Source organism: Peromyscus maniculatus, chromosome 7, assembly GCF_049852395.1.
Source record: "Peromyscus maniculatus bairdii isolate BWxNUB_F1_BW_parent chromosome 7, HU_Pman_BW_mat_3.1, whole genome shotgun sequence".
Taxonomy (NCBI): domain Eukaryota; kingdom Metazoa; phylum Chordata; class Mammalia; order Rodentia; family Cricetidae; genus Peromyscus; species Peromyscus maniculatus.
In genome coordinates, this window is record NC_134858.1 from 64,591,314 (window position 1) to 64,603,856 (window position 12,543).

At 47.6% G+C, this 12,543-nt stretch overlaps 1 pseudogene; it reads right to left on the minus strand.

Moving 5' to 3' along the window:
* Positions 1-9,960: 9,960 nt before the first annotated feature.
* On the minus strand, positions 9,961-11,056 carry LOC102909700 (small ribosomal subunit protein eS25 pseudogene; annotated as a pseudogene).
* Between the last annotated feature and the right edge of the window lie 1,487 nt (positions 11,057-12,543).

Here is a 12,543-nt window from a genome sequence, read left to right on the forward strand (position 1 = left end):
TGCCTCCGCCCCGTGCCCCCTCCTCGCTCCTCCCGCGGGGGCCGCACGCCCATTCGCTGCCGCCTGCCGGCCTCCCAGTTGACGGTGGATATGACTATATATGGGGACCCGAGCCTCCGAGGCGGCGGCCGGGCGAGGCCGTCCTATTTCTAAACCTGTGCGCCTGGGAAAGAGCGCCCGGACCTCGCTGGAGCGGAGCCCGGCGCTGAGCGAGAGTCTCTAGCCACCTCCCAGAGCCATCGCCTAGTCATGAGGATCCCCAGAAGAGCCCGCTTGGAGCCACTCGGGATCCTGGGAGCAGGGCAGGTGGTGTGTGCGCACCGGGTCTCACTTGGCGTCCAGATTCTGGGGTGCTCAGCCTAAGACCTGGGGGCCACCTGTCACAGCCACTGCACCTCGAATCTGGGCCTGGGAGCTCTCAGTACCCAGCGGCGCTCTCCTGGCAGCTCTTGGCCTACCAGGGGTAGACCCTGGCTCTTATGGTCTGGAAGTTTCAACCAGAGCAGAGAAATAGAGCTGGAGGAAGGTGTGGGGGTCATTCCTGACTCTCTGCCCTTGCTGGTGGACACAATGACAACGAATAGGTCTCTTGAGTCTTTTCACCAAGATGAGGGTGGGTAATAAAATACTTTAGGGACTTAGGGCCCAGTTGGCGGAGTTATGTGCGTATGTGGTGCTTTGGAAAGGGTAGAGAGGGAGTGTGTTAGTGTGTAGAGTTTTTGTTTTTTTTTTTCCCCTGTGGGAACTGGGGGAGGTGCAGCTTGGCGTCTGGTTTTTAGTCACGATCAGCTGTGTAGCCATGATTAGTAACAGCCTCAATTCTGTAGCTCCCTCTATTTATTTATTTGAATACTTTATTATACTCATTTACTTATGGGGAGGGGGGCTCACAGAGGAGCACTCTCTCATGGTGGGCTGTGGCAGTCAGAGGACAACTTTTAGGAGTCAGTTCTCTTTCCACCCTGTGGGGCTTGGGATCCAACACAGGTTTTTGGATTTGACTCCTTTACCTGCTGAGCTGTCTTGCTGGTCCGGTTTCCTCATATCTAAGATCAGAGGGTAGAGGAGTCCCAGAGACCCTTCAGATTTTGCTTTTCATCTTTTCCTTGCACTGATCCATACAGAGAATCCATCTCTCTCTCTCTCTCTCTCTCTCTCTCTCTCTCTCTCTCTCTCTCTCTGTGTGTGTGTGTGTGTTAAGCACTTGGGTGCCAGGGTGCTGAGAACATGGTACAAATTAGTCTAACAAAAAGACTCTTTACATCGCCTGAACTCCGCAGAGGGAAGGGACCAGCTCTGCATTGTGGGAGAAGTTTGTGAAGGCAGGATTTCCCCCTCTATCTCTTTAAACATACCCCAAGGAGGAGAAGCCTGATCTTTTCAGTTTCAATGAGGCTTCAAGAGAGGAAGGCTGTCCCCAAACCTTACTGATGACCAGCTGAGACAGGGTTGTGAGGGTCTTGTGACCAGTCCCTACAGAATAATTTACAGCCTGTACTACATGGATATCAAATATTCCCCAGACGGTGTCCGAGCAGATTAGGCAGGCCAAACGACTTGTTAAGTCCTTCAAGAGAATGATCAAATTCCTCTTTAGGATTTTATCAGGTTTCTGACTGCCCAGGAGGGAAAGCAGAACCTCTTGCAATGACCAGAACATGGGAGCCGGGTGCACAGGGCTTTTGTGGTACAGAAAATTCACCGGAGCCCTTGCTTGCCACATGCTGAGTGACTCGGAGCGCTGACACCCTGGACACAGGCTGTGGGCAGTGTTCAGATGTGTGGGCTGTAGGAAGCTGACTCCAGCCTGGACTTAACAAAGGGGGGAGAATAGGGACTCGGGGGGGGGGGGGGGTTAGAAGTTGAGATCCAAAATGAATGTGGCCACTTCTTTTTAATGTAGCCTTAGCCAGGGTAAGCCTTCCTCCATTCTCTGTTCTCTGAATGGGGTGCTGGAGGAGACACTGACTTCCTCAGCGTGCTGGGCGGAGCTGAAGACCTGAAGGGTCACTACAGCCTTTTAAAATGAACTAATGCTACAGTTCATCAAACACGGCACAGTTGGCTACCTGCTACATACACAACTGGACTCCGGACTCAAAATTGGGTGACATTCATCTTTCTCATCCGGATGTTGAGAATGAACAGGGGTGTAAGACCTCAGAAAGGGTCTTTTAGAGAAGGGTAACAACAGGGAGTGAGAAGCCATTGACGGTGGATGGGTGGCAGGTTTTCTGGGACATCAGACTGGAAAGGCAAGGTGAGGCCACATGGCAGAGGACTTGGGATTCTAGGTGGTCCTTGAACTCCCGTTCTCTTTCCTCTGCCTCCTGCGTCCTGGGGTTACATAATACATGACTCTTGTGTGGGTAGAAGTTATAGATTTCTTCCTACCTCTCCTTAGCCCTGGCTTGTGTCTCACCTACAGCTTTACTCAAAGGCTGGAGCCAATGGAGCTCAAGTGTGGAAATGGAGTTACAGTGAGCTAACGTGTGTGTGTATGTGTGTGTGTGTGTGTGTGTGTGTGTGTGTGTGTGTGGTCAACCTTGATGTTGCTCCTCAGGATGCCATCTACTTTGGTTTTGAGACAAGGCCTCTCAATGGCCTGGAACTTGCCTTGTAGGCTAGGCTTGCTGGGTGGAGATCCCCAGGGGTCCTCTGCTCTAGCGCCTGGATGGCAAATGTACACCACCATACCTGGATTTTCAGCATAGATTCTGGGGAGTGAACTCAAGTGCTCACTAAGCTAGCTTTCCAGTTCCAGTATTATCTCCACTGGTGGGTTGACATGGTGGGTCCCTGAATTCAGCCATTGCCATTTCATTCCTGTGGACTTCTGTTCTCTGATTAATAGCCTGACAGCTGGACAGGTCCCACCCAACTTCATGGATTGTTCTACCCACGGCCTTCCTTCCATCAAGGGATATGACAAGCCAAATACCATGATTTCAACAACAAATTCTGTGCTGGGCAGGTCTTCTGATTCTCGAAGTGGACCATAAAGAGAGAGCTGGATAGCCACTTGCTATATGGTATATCTTTGTTCCCTAGCGTTTGACCATGAACAGGGACAGGTAGAAAGATGAACCAAGGAGCTAATATGGCCTGTCAGGCAAGGTGAACTGGGCTACTCAGACTCTCTCGCACCATAGCTCACACTAAGGAACACAGAAAATAGGAGTCATAACTGCTGAAATGAAAAGGCCTTGGAGTTTGAGCTGAAGAGGCCATGTGCAGAAGTGGTTATGGTTATTTAATGGTGCTTGGGCTCTCTCTGTCCAGCCAGTGCCTTGGCAGAGTTATATATCCTCACCAAAGTGAGAATGCTTTGGTCAAGGAAATGTGAGTATAAGAGACCTGTGATGGATACTTTAAGAGCTGGTCTATGCCTCACAGTATTTATTTTTTAAGATTGTCATTTCTCTGCCATTCTGGGTTCTCATGTGACCTCCTCCCCCATGACTAACTCTTGGTGGACATGTAATGAGACCAATTTAGAAGAAATCTTTGCATTTCTATGTGGTATTGTATTCCCCCAAATATTGTGCATGCTAATAAACTTATCTGGGGTCAGAGACAGAGCAGCCACAATATTAAACATAAAGGATAGGCAGTGGTAGCACACGCCTTTAATCCATGGGCTTTAATCCATGGATTCCAGAGGCAGAAATCCATGTGTTCAAGGATACAGACAGGCATGATGACTCATCACGCCTTTAATCCCAGAAAGCAAGCCTTTAATCCCAGGGAATGGTGGTAGAAAGCAGAAAGGTATATGGCGTGAGGACCAGAAACTAGAAGCATTTGGCCTGGTTAAGCATTTGGCCTGGTTAAGCTAAGCATTCAGGCTTTTGAGCAGCAGTTCAGCTGAGACCCATTCTGGATGAGGACTCAGAGGCCTCCAGTCTGAGGAGACAAGACCAACTGAGGATCCGGTGAGGTGAGATAACTGTGGCTTGTTCTGTCTCTCTGATCTTCCAGCATGGACCCCAATAACTGGCCTCAGGTTTGATTTTATTAATAAGAACTTTTAAGATTCATGCTACATTTCTATTTTGCAATTTTAGGTCACTGAAATCTGGGGCTTATTTGTTACTGAAACAGAGCTAGTTTTACCTGACTAATACACACTAAAGGCTGTTTCTGATAGGGGGAAGCAGAGAACTCTGATCATAGAGGTAGGAGAATGCAGCAGCCATGTCGAGATGAACAGAAATATAACTCAGAGAGAGAGAGAGTAACGGCTTATATTTCTCATTTCCCAAGGGCATAGGACAAGGCCAGTGTTTCTTGACAGCAAAACAAACAAACAAACAAAAAAAACCTGACTTTTTTTTTTTAATTAAAAAACAAAAAAGCAAGTCACCAAGTAATGGTGGAGTGGGGACATGAACAACATCCTTGGCTCACTTGGCTCAGAGTTTCTGTGTGAGCACTGGATGTCGACCCTTAATCATGAGCCGGCACTCAGTCATTTCTCCACAAGTATTTGTTGAATGGCTTTTTAATGGCAGTAATGGGGAGCTAGTATCTGGGGAGACATATTAGTGACATTTTTCACTGTTGTGACCAAATACCTGACGAGAAGCACACTTAAGGAAGGGAAGGTTTATTTTGGCTTACAGTGTGAGGCGACACAGTTCACCGTGGAGGGGAAGTCACGGCATGTGGAATTTGAGGTGGCTGGTCGCATTGTGTTCACGACCAGGAAGCAAGGCACAGGAACGTCTGTGCTCAGCTGGCCTTCTCCTGTTACTCAGTCTAGGACCCCCGTTCTTGGAATGGTGTCCCCTAGGATGAGTCTTACCACCTCAACTAACTTTATCAAGATAATGTCTCACTTGCAGGCCCAGAGATTCCCCCCCCCCCATGACAATTCTAAACCCCAGCAAGTTGACAATCATCATTAACCACCAGAGATGGTAAGGCATCAAAACAACATCAAAGGATCTCATTTCCACCCAAGATAGGGACTTCTTTTTTTTTTAACTTTCTTTTTATTTATTCTTTGTCTTTCACATCATGCCTCCCGATCCCATCCATTTCCCCCACCCCCACTTTTAGTTATTATTATGCAGTACTGTGTTATTCATTTAGCAGCACTGTTTGCCTGTTTACCATATGAGAAAAGCCAAGAGGTACGACAAAACCCACTCTAAGTGTTTATTAAGAGAAGGAACAGAGGGTAATGTGCTTAGGCCTATGGAAGACTGCAGAGAGAAAGAGGAAGAAGAGGGGGCAGGAGTCTGTGACTGCTTTTTATGGATACCCACCCCCTACCCTCCCCACCCCCACCTCCACACATGCTCAAATGGGCTTACATAGCTACGACACACATGCACATAGATTACATGAGCACGCTGCGTGCAAATCATGTGATCACGCAGCACAGGGATGACATAGGACGTAAAGCCCTGGAATGACTAAACATCTTGCCTGGCTACTGGACAGTGCATGTCCGGTCATGTAGCTGGGGGAGTGGCTAGGAATTCCAACACCCACCCCACCCAACTAAACAAAATAAAATTTAAAAGAAAAAAGGGGGAAAAAAGAAAAAAAGGAAAAAATAATCTCGTCATGGAAGCTGCAGTGTGACACAGTGAATCATGAAGTAAACCCTTTATCCCATACATTTTTACATGCAGGTGTTCATTGCAAAGAATCAATGGTCTGGTTCAAGGCTCCTGGTCTCTGCTATACCATGAACACTGACTGGGCCCTCACTACCCAGACTCTTCCTGGATATCCTGTGGCTGCCCTGTGTCATGGGACATCCGTTTTCAGAAGAAGGAATACAAGAGATCTAGTAAGGTCTGACACATGTCTCACGAGCATTGGGCACCTTAAAAACAAAATCATTTGTGAGAATCGAACTTAGGACCTTGTACATGCTAGGTGAGTACGCTACCATTGGGCTATGCCCCCACTTCCTTTATTTTTGAGATAAAGTCTCATTCTGTAGTCCAGGCTGGACTCAAAGTCAGGGCAATCCTCCTACCTCAGCATCCTAAGTGCTGAGATTACAGGTATGAGCCACCAGGTCACAAAATACCGGAGACAGTCGACTCACATAAGGAGCAAAGATTCATTTTGGCTCAGAGTTTGGAGGGTTTAGTTCATGGTTAGTTGGCCTGTTGCCTTGGGCCTGGGACCAGTTAGCAAGCCCCAATGGGAAAGTGAGATAGAAGAAGGATGTTCACCTCCATGCAGGCAGGAAGTGAAGAGATGGGAAGGAGCCATGACCCCATCCCCTCCCAGGGTATTCCCCAATACTCTAACTTCCTTCTACTAGGCCTCACCAACTAACGCTTCCTCCATTTCCAAATGACCACCAAGCCTTCAACACGTGATTTTAGGGGACATCCAAGGTCCATGCTACAGAGGAAAGACATGGATATTTTCCTTTAGGAAAAGTATCTGTGTAATGTTGGGTAAAACGCTCTCTTTGATATTTATATCAAATTATAAACATATCCAGTTATGTTACCATTGCCCCAGCCGACTGCTTGAGATCTCTTATCGCTCAGAGGATAGCACAGGTAGGCCAGCTTTCCCTCTCTTTCCCTTCTCCCCTCCCCTCCCCTTTCTCCTCCCCCACCCCTCATTCTCTCCAGTCTGTCTCCCTTTCCTTCCTTCCTCTATCCCATCTTTCTTTCTGGGCCAGGGTCTTGCTAAACTGTCTAAGCTGTCTCTGAACTTGATATGTAGCCCATACAGGCCATCCCTCTGCCTCAGCCTCCCCAAGGGTAGAGACTACAGGCGTGTACCCTCACACCTGGATAGTTCAGTTTTCCTAAGAGAGTTTCACTATTAAATACACTGCCCCTTCCCCTCCGGGAAGGCCTCTGGACCTACCATACTACATTCCCCAATATTTAATTACAAAAGAAAGTCACCAGGAGCAGAGCTCTCTGACTGACACCCTCAACGGGAATGCTCACGTGAATGTGGACATGAGGGACGGCTTGTTTCAAAAAACAACAAAGCAAAACAAAAACTCTCATTACCCGATAGTCACACCTTGTTTAACAGCAAGAGCTACCTGTGCATTGTGACTCCCCCAGAGCCAGCCGCACTGACTCACGCACTGAAGAGAAAGTGAAGCATCTATAATTAAATCCAGAAACAATGCTCCTTCCACTAGGTTTTGGAATGCAGCGTGATATATTCGTGGCTCATTGTCCTTCGGAACAAGATTCAGCACGTTCTCATCAACACTGGAGAGTGTTGTTTCCCAAGGGTCATTGAGGGCCCATGGAAAACAGCTTCTGCCCGGAGCAGGGGTTGGGGTGGAGCCCTGAGAACACTTTGGAGTCTTTGGGCCATCTTGGGTGCCTGTCTTCATGGGTAGTGACCACAGCTGGCCTTGATTCTGCTGAGACCCCAGAGTGTGCTAACCCTCTGGAAAGATGGCATGGGCAAAATCATTTTCCCAATACATTAAAGAAAAAAAAAGAGAAAAAAAAGCACAAGGATTTTCCTGGTTTATGTTTTCTGCCTCTCAACAGAAGTATCGATGTATGAGTCTAATCGGGTTAATCAAGCCCAATTAGTGATGGAATTTAGCCATCTCAAGAACGATCTCTTTTTTTTTTTTTCAAAGATTTACTTTATTTTACTTATGTATGCATGTGTGTGCTGTGAGTTTCTGCAGAAGCCAGAAGGTCTCCTGAAGCTGGAGTTGCAGGCATTGAGAGATACCACTGTGGGTGCTGGAACTTCACCCAGGTCCTCTGGAAGAGCAGCAAGTGCTCTGGACTGCTGAGTCATCTCTCCAGCCCTCCCCTTTTAAAAAGCACTCTCAAGTTCCTTCCCTCCTTACAACCTCTTCTGACAACTTTAGGGTGAGTGGTGTAATGACCACACTGTAGATCAGAAAACCAAGAGCGGTGGGATGTCTGAGTCCACCTCCCTGGGAGGTGACAGTTCAGGAAAAGGACATAAATGGTTCCGCTCCCTCCCAACAGGAAAGCTCCACTCTGTTCATTCCCAAGCCTATTTTAATTTTCATGTTTCATTTCATGCTTTAAAACACTATGAGGTAAAGATCAGGAGAGAAGGAGCCAACAGAGGGCTTTTTGGTTTTTTTGTTTCTTTGTTTTTCTTCTTTCCACTGTGACCAAATATCTAACTGAAGCAACTTGGGATGAAAGATTTGCTTGGGCTCACAGTTTCAGAGGGCTCATCACGGCTAGGAAGGTGTGGTGGAATTGAGTAGTCCGATCATGGCAGGCTAGGAAGCAAAGAGACAGAAAATGCTGGCTTTTTCTCTGCTGGCTTTTGTACTGCCTCAGCCTGAGCTCATGGGAAGCCACTGCTCACACCCAGGATTGCCTTCTGCTGTCAGTTAGTCCTCCCTGGAGAGGCCTTCCCAGAAACACCCGGAAGTGAGCTTCACCATGTCCTAATGGATTCTGAGTCCAGTCAAATTGTCCTTGAAGATTAAGCATTAGGGCTTCCTTTTCCCCAAATTCTTAGTCTGGTCAAGCCTGAGCTGCCAACCCATCCAGGTAGTGTGTGTGTTCGGGGGGTGGGGTGGGGGGGTGGGGGGGGTGGGCGGAGGGCACAGGGGAGGGAATTGAAAAACTCACAGTGGGAGACAGCATTCAGGGCTTCTTCAGAGAGACCCACGCAGAAAGTACCTCTAGACCTTGTAGACCAGAGACTCCAGCCAGCTGCAGGGCTCACATCTGAGCTTGGAGATGGTTTCAATCACTACTTCCCGGTGAACTCTGCATTCTTTTCATATTGAAAGCCACCTGTTCATTTATATATTTTTATACTTGGTTCTCAAATTTCCACTGAGGTACTTCACAGTAACACATGTGGACGAGACCTCTGCAGAGCTCACTTACTCCGCAGAGTTATAAAATCCAGGGCAGAATGACCTTGGTGGGCAGGAAATGTGGCTCAGTCGGTAAAGTGTTCACCTAGATTCAGGAAGCCCTAGGTTGAGTTCCCAGCACAGTGTAAACAGGGTGTGTCCAGAGGCTTGTAATCCCAGTAGTGCTCAGGAGGAAGCAGAAAAATTAGACGTTCCAGATGATCCTTGGCTACACAGTAGATTCAAGGCCAGCTTGGTATACGTGAAACTCTGTCTCAAACAGGGGGAGAAGGTTATGGGGGAGATGGTTCAGTCGGTAAAGTGCTTGCCTTGCAAGAATGAGAACCTGGGTTCAATTCTTAGAACCTGTGTTTTAAAAAGCTGGTGTGGTACCTTATGCTTGTAATCCCAGTGCCAGGGAGATGCAGACAGGTAGATTCCTGCATTTTGCTGGCCAGCCCGCCCAGAATAGAGTTCTGGGACCAGTAGGAGATTATCCCTACCCATTTTTGTTTGTTTGCTTTTGTTTATTGAGACAGGGTTTCACTTTGTAGCCCAGGCTGGCCTCAGACTCACAGAGATCCACCTACCTTTGCCTCCCAAGTGCTGAGAATAAAGATGTGTGGCCCTCCCCAACCCTGGCTTAATAAAACTTCCTGAGGAATAATCCTCAAGATTGACAGAGCCTCCACACCTGTATGTGAACACACACACACACACACACACACACACACACACACATCTCAGGGTGGCTGGCCTATGCACTGTACTAGTCATCCAGCTACAACTCATATAGGTGAAGGAGGGCAGACCAGGCACTTGTTAAAGGACTGTGTGTGTAATAACTACCCTTCACTGAGGCTCAAGAAGGGCCTCCATGTTGAGTAAGTTTGAGGCAGACAAGCTCAGGGCACAGCTGGAGAAACCTGAGACTCATACATTCCCGCTCTGATATTGCGCTTGGCAGGTTATTCATACATTCCCGATCTGATATTGCGCTTGGCAGCCCAGCTCCTCCATTTACATGGACTGTGCACACACATCCCTCTTTGAACAATGCACTGGGCAACCCACCTGCTTGAACTGACCCCTACAATCAGACCTTCCTCAGGGCTGAGGCAGAGGAAACTGTCCTTTCCTGAAAAATGAAATAGTTTTCTCCTCCCTGAACAACAATCAAACTTAACAGTTTCTGTTCAAACCTGTTTCACATATCCAGCTACCGAGAACGGAAAGGTTAATCCAACCTGAACTGGCTTGGGATGCATGTGCAGTGAGGCAGACTGTGTTCTCCAGGTGAATTTCTAGGGAGAATCTTCTATTTACCATCTTAGATTTTTTTTTTGATTTTTAAAATTTTAACATTTTATGTCTATGAGCTTTTTGCCTGTATGTCTGTGAGCTCCATGTGTGCCTGATATCCACGAAGGTCAAAAGAGGGCATTAGATTCCCTAGGACTGGAGTTACAGGTAGCTGTGAGCCACTGTGTGGGTACTGGGAATCAAACCTGGGTCCTCTGCAAGAGCAGCAAGTGTTCTCAATGGCTGAGCCAATTGTCCAGCCCCACTATTTGCCATCTTATGCCTGTGTATAAAAGAGTGTGCACACGGCTAAAATCAAATACGTATGGGAAGGGACATGTGCAGTAGAAAAATGATCATATGCCCTAACCTATCCATCAAAATAGAAAACCACCCAAACTATGTCCCTTAGTAACCAGCTCTTCCTTTCTTTGAACCTCATACAACGAGATCCCATGTAGTAACCCACTCTCTACTCTGTTGGCTTATGGGGCCCACTGTTTTTCTGACGTGTATTCAAATCTATTCTTTTTTTTGATTTAATAAAGTTTTATTTTTCCACATGTACAGCTGATTGAACCTGCTCCTGCATCTTCGCCAGCAGCCGGGGCATCTCCATCCTTTGTGTTTCTGAGCTTTGAAACCAGCTTGATAAGTCCTTTGCTGAGTGGCTCCTGAAGGGCTGCCCTGGCCAGAGAACGGTGAATCTTCAGTCTCTCAGAGACCACAGCTGGAGTGATGAGCTTGTAGTTGGGAACCTCCTTACAGAGTTTGTGAAACAGGACCAGATTGTCGAGCTTGTCCCGAACTCTGCCTTTGGACCACTTCTGCTTTGTGGCCTTGCCACCAGACTTATTTACTGGGTCATTGTCTTTTTTTGGCCGACTTTCTGGCATGTTTCTTCTTCTTCTTGTCATCCTCCGGCGGCATGATGAAGCTTGGAGAGTGGCGACGACCACTGCAGCCTCCCTAAGATGTCGCGGAGGCGGGGGGGGGGGGGGGGGGGGGGGAGCTCGGATCCTATTCTATTGCTTTCTTTTAAATAAACTTTCCTTGCTACTTTTGCAAATATGTATGGGTTTGTATTTTAATTCCCTGAATGAGAAGCCAAGAACTCAGGAACTACCAGTCTTGACCCAGACCCAGTATCAAGTTCAAATTCAGATGTCTGGCATCCTGCTTCTGGGTCTCTGTCAGACCCAGGGCCAACAGCTTATTTTTTCAGCAGAGGTGGTTTGGTTGGAAACATGTGGGTAGAACTGGGTAACTGAGAGTGAGTAGTGCACTTGCTTTTTGCTTTTGCAAAGATTTCATTCTGGTGATAGGTAAGACATTTTCCTAAGACTTTCCAGTGGGCTCCTGCATTTTCCTTAAGAGAGCCTGTGGGGTTTTTTGTTTGTTTGTTTGTTTGTTTGTTTGTTTGTTTTGTTTTTTTGCTTTTGTGGAACTTGCTATTCCTCCAGAGAAATGCCTCCTTCAGAGTTTTCTCCTGAGAGCTGTTCTACCTTGGCAACTCCAGCCAGGGACCTTCCTTAGGGCTTGAGGCAGAGGAAACCGTCCATTCCTTTCCTGAGGCCCCGCTGCCGAAGGAGAGAACTCCATTCTCAGGGTTGTTGGTAGGCCGAGTTCCAGAAGAGGCCAGTATTTTTAGCATGGCCTTCTTCACTTCCCAGCACCTGCCATGCCCTGTAACCCAAGGGGCTGCTTAAATGCCAGGGAGATGACTGAGGACAAGGCAGCCTGAGCTAATGTCCTAAAATACCACCCAGGAGACGGTTTTCCAATGGGAGCCATTTCGTATTCATTTCTTCCTGAACCACAGGGCCGTCACAGCTCCTGGTTGAGAATAGTGGCTAGAGGTGCCACCATTTGCTCCTAACTTCAATTTTCTCCTCTACCGTTCACACCAACAATAGAGTATCTGCATATTTCCCTAGAGCAAAATATTTTTTTGATAGCCCTGAAAATGAGACGAAGCCCAGGCAATGGCCAAGGGCATCAGCCTCCTTCCCATGACATTTAATTCACTGCCTTCTAAAGATGGTACAAGCTGGAATTGGAAACGTGTTTTCACGAAGCCCAACACATTTGTGGAGGACAGATGGGTCGTGGGTCACTTAGCTCTAATCTTGGAGGTTGACATCATCAGCCCATACCATCCACAGCATTCCTCAATGTCACAGTCAGTACAACGAGGGGTGATAAATTCTCAGGCTGACCCAGTGTGGGCCTGTGGAGACCAGACTTGCCTCGACTCACTATGTGGCCAGGGATACTCCCCTCCCCCCACCTCCCAAATTCTGGGATTGAAAGGCATATACCATCACAGCCAGTTTAATTTGATGCAAGAGATTGAAGCCATGCACGAGACATGCTAGGCAAGCACCCCACCAACTGAACTGCATACACAATCTCTT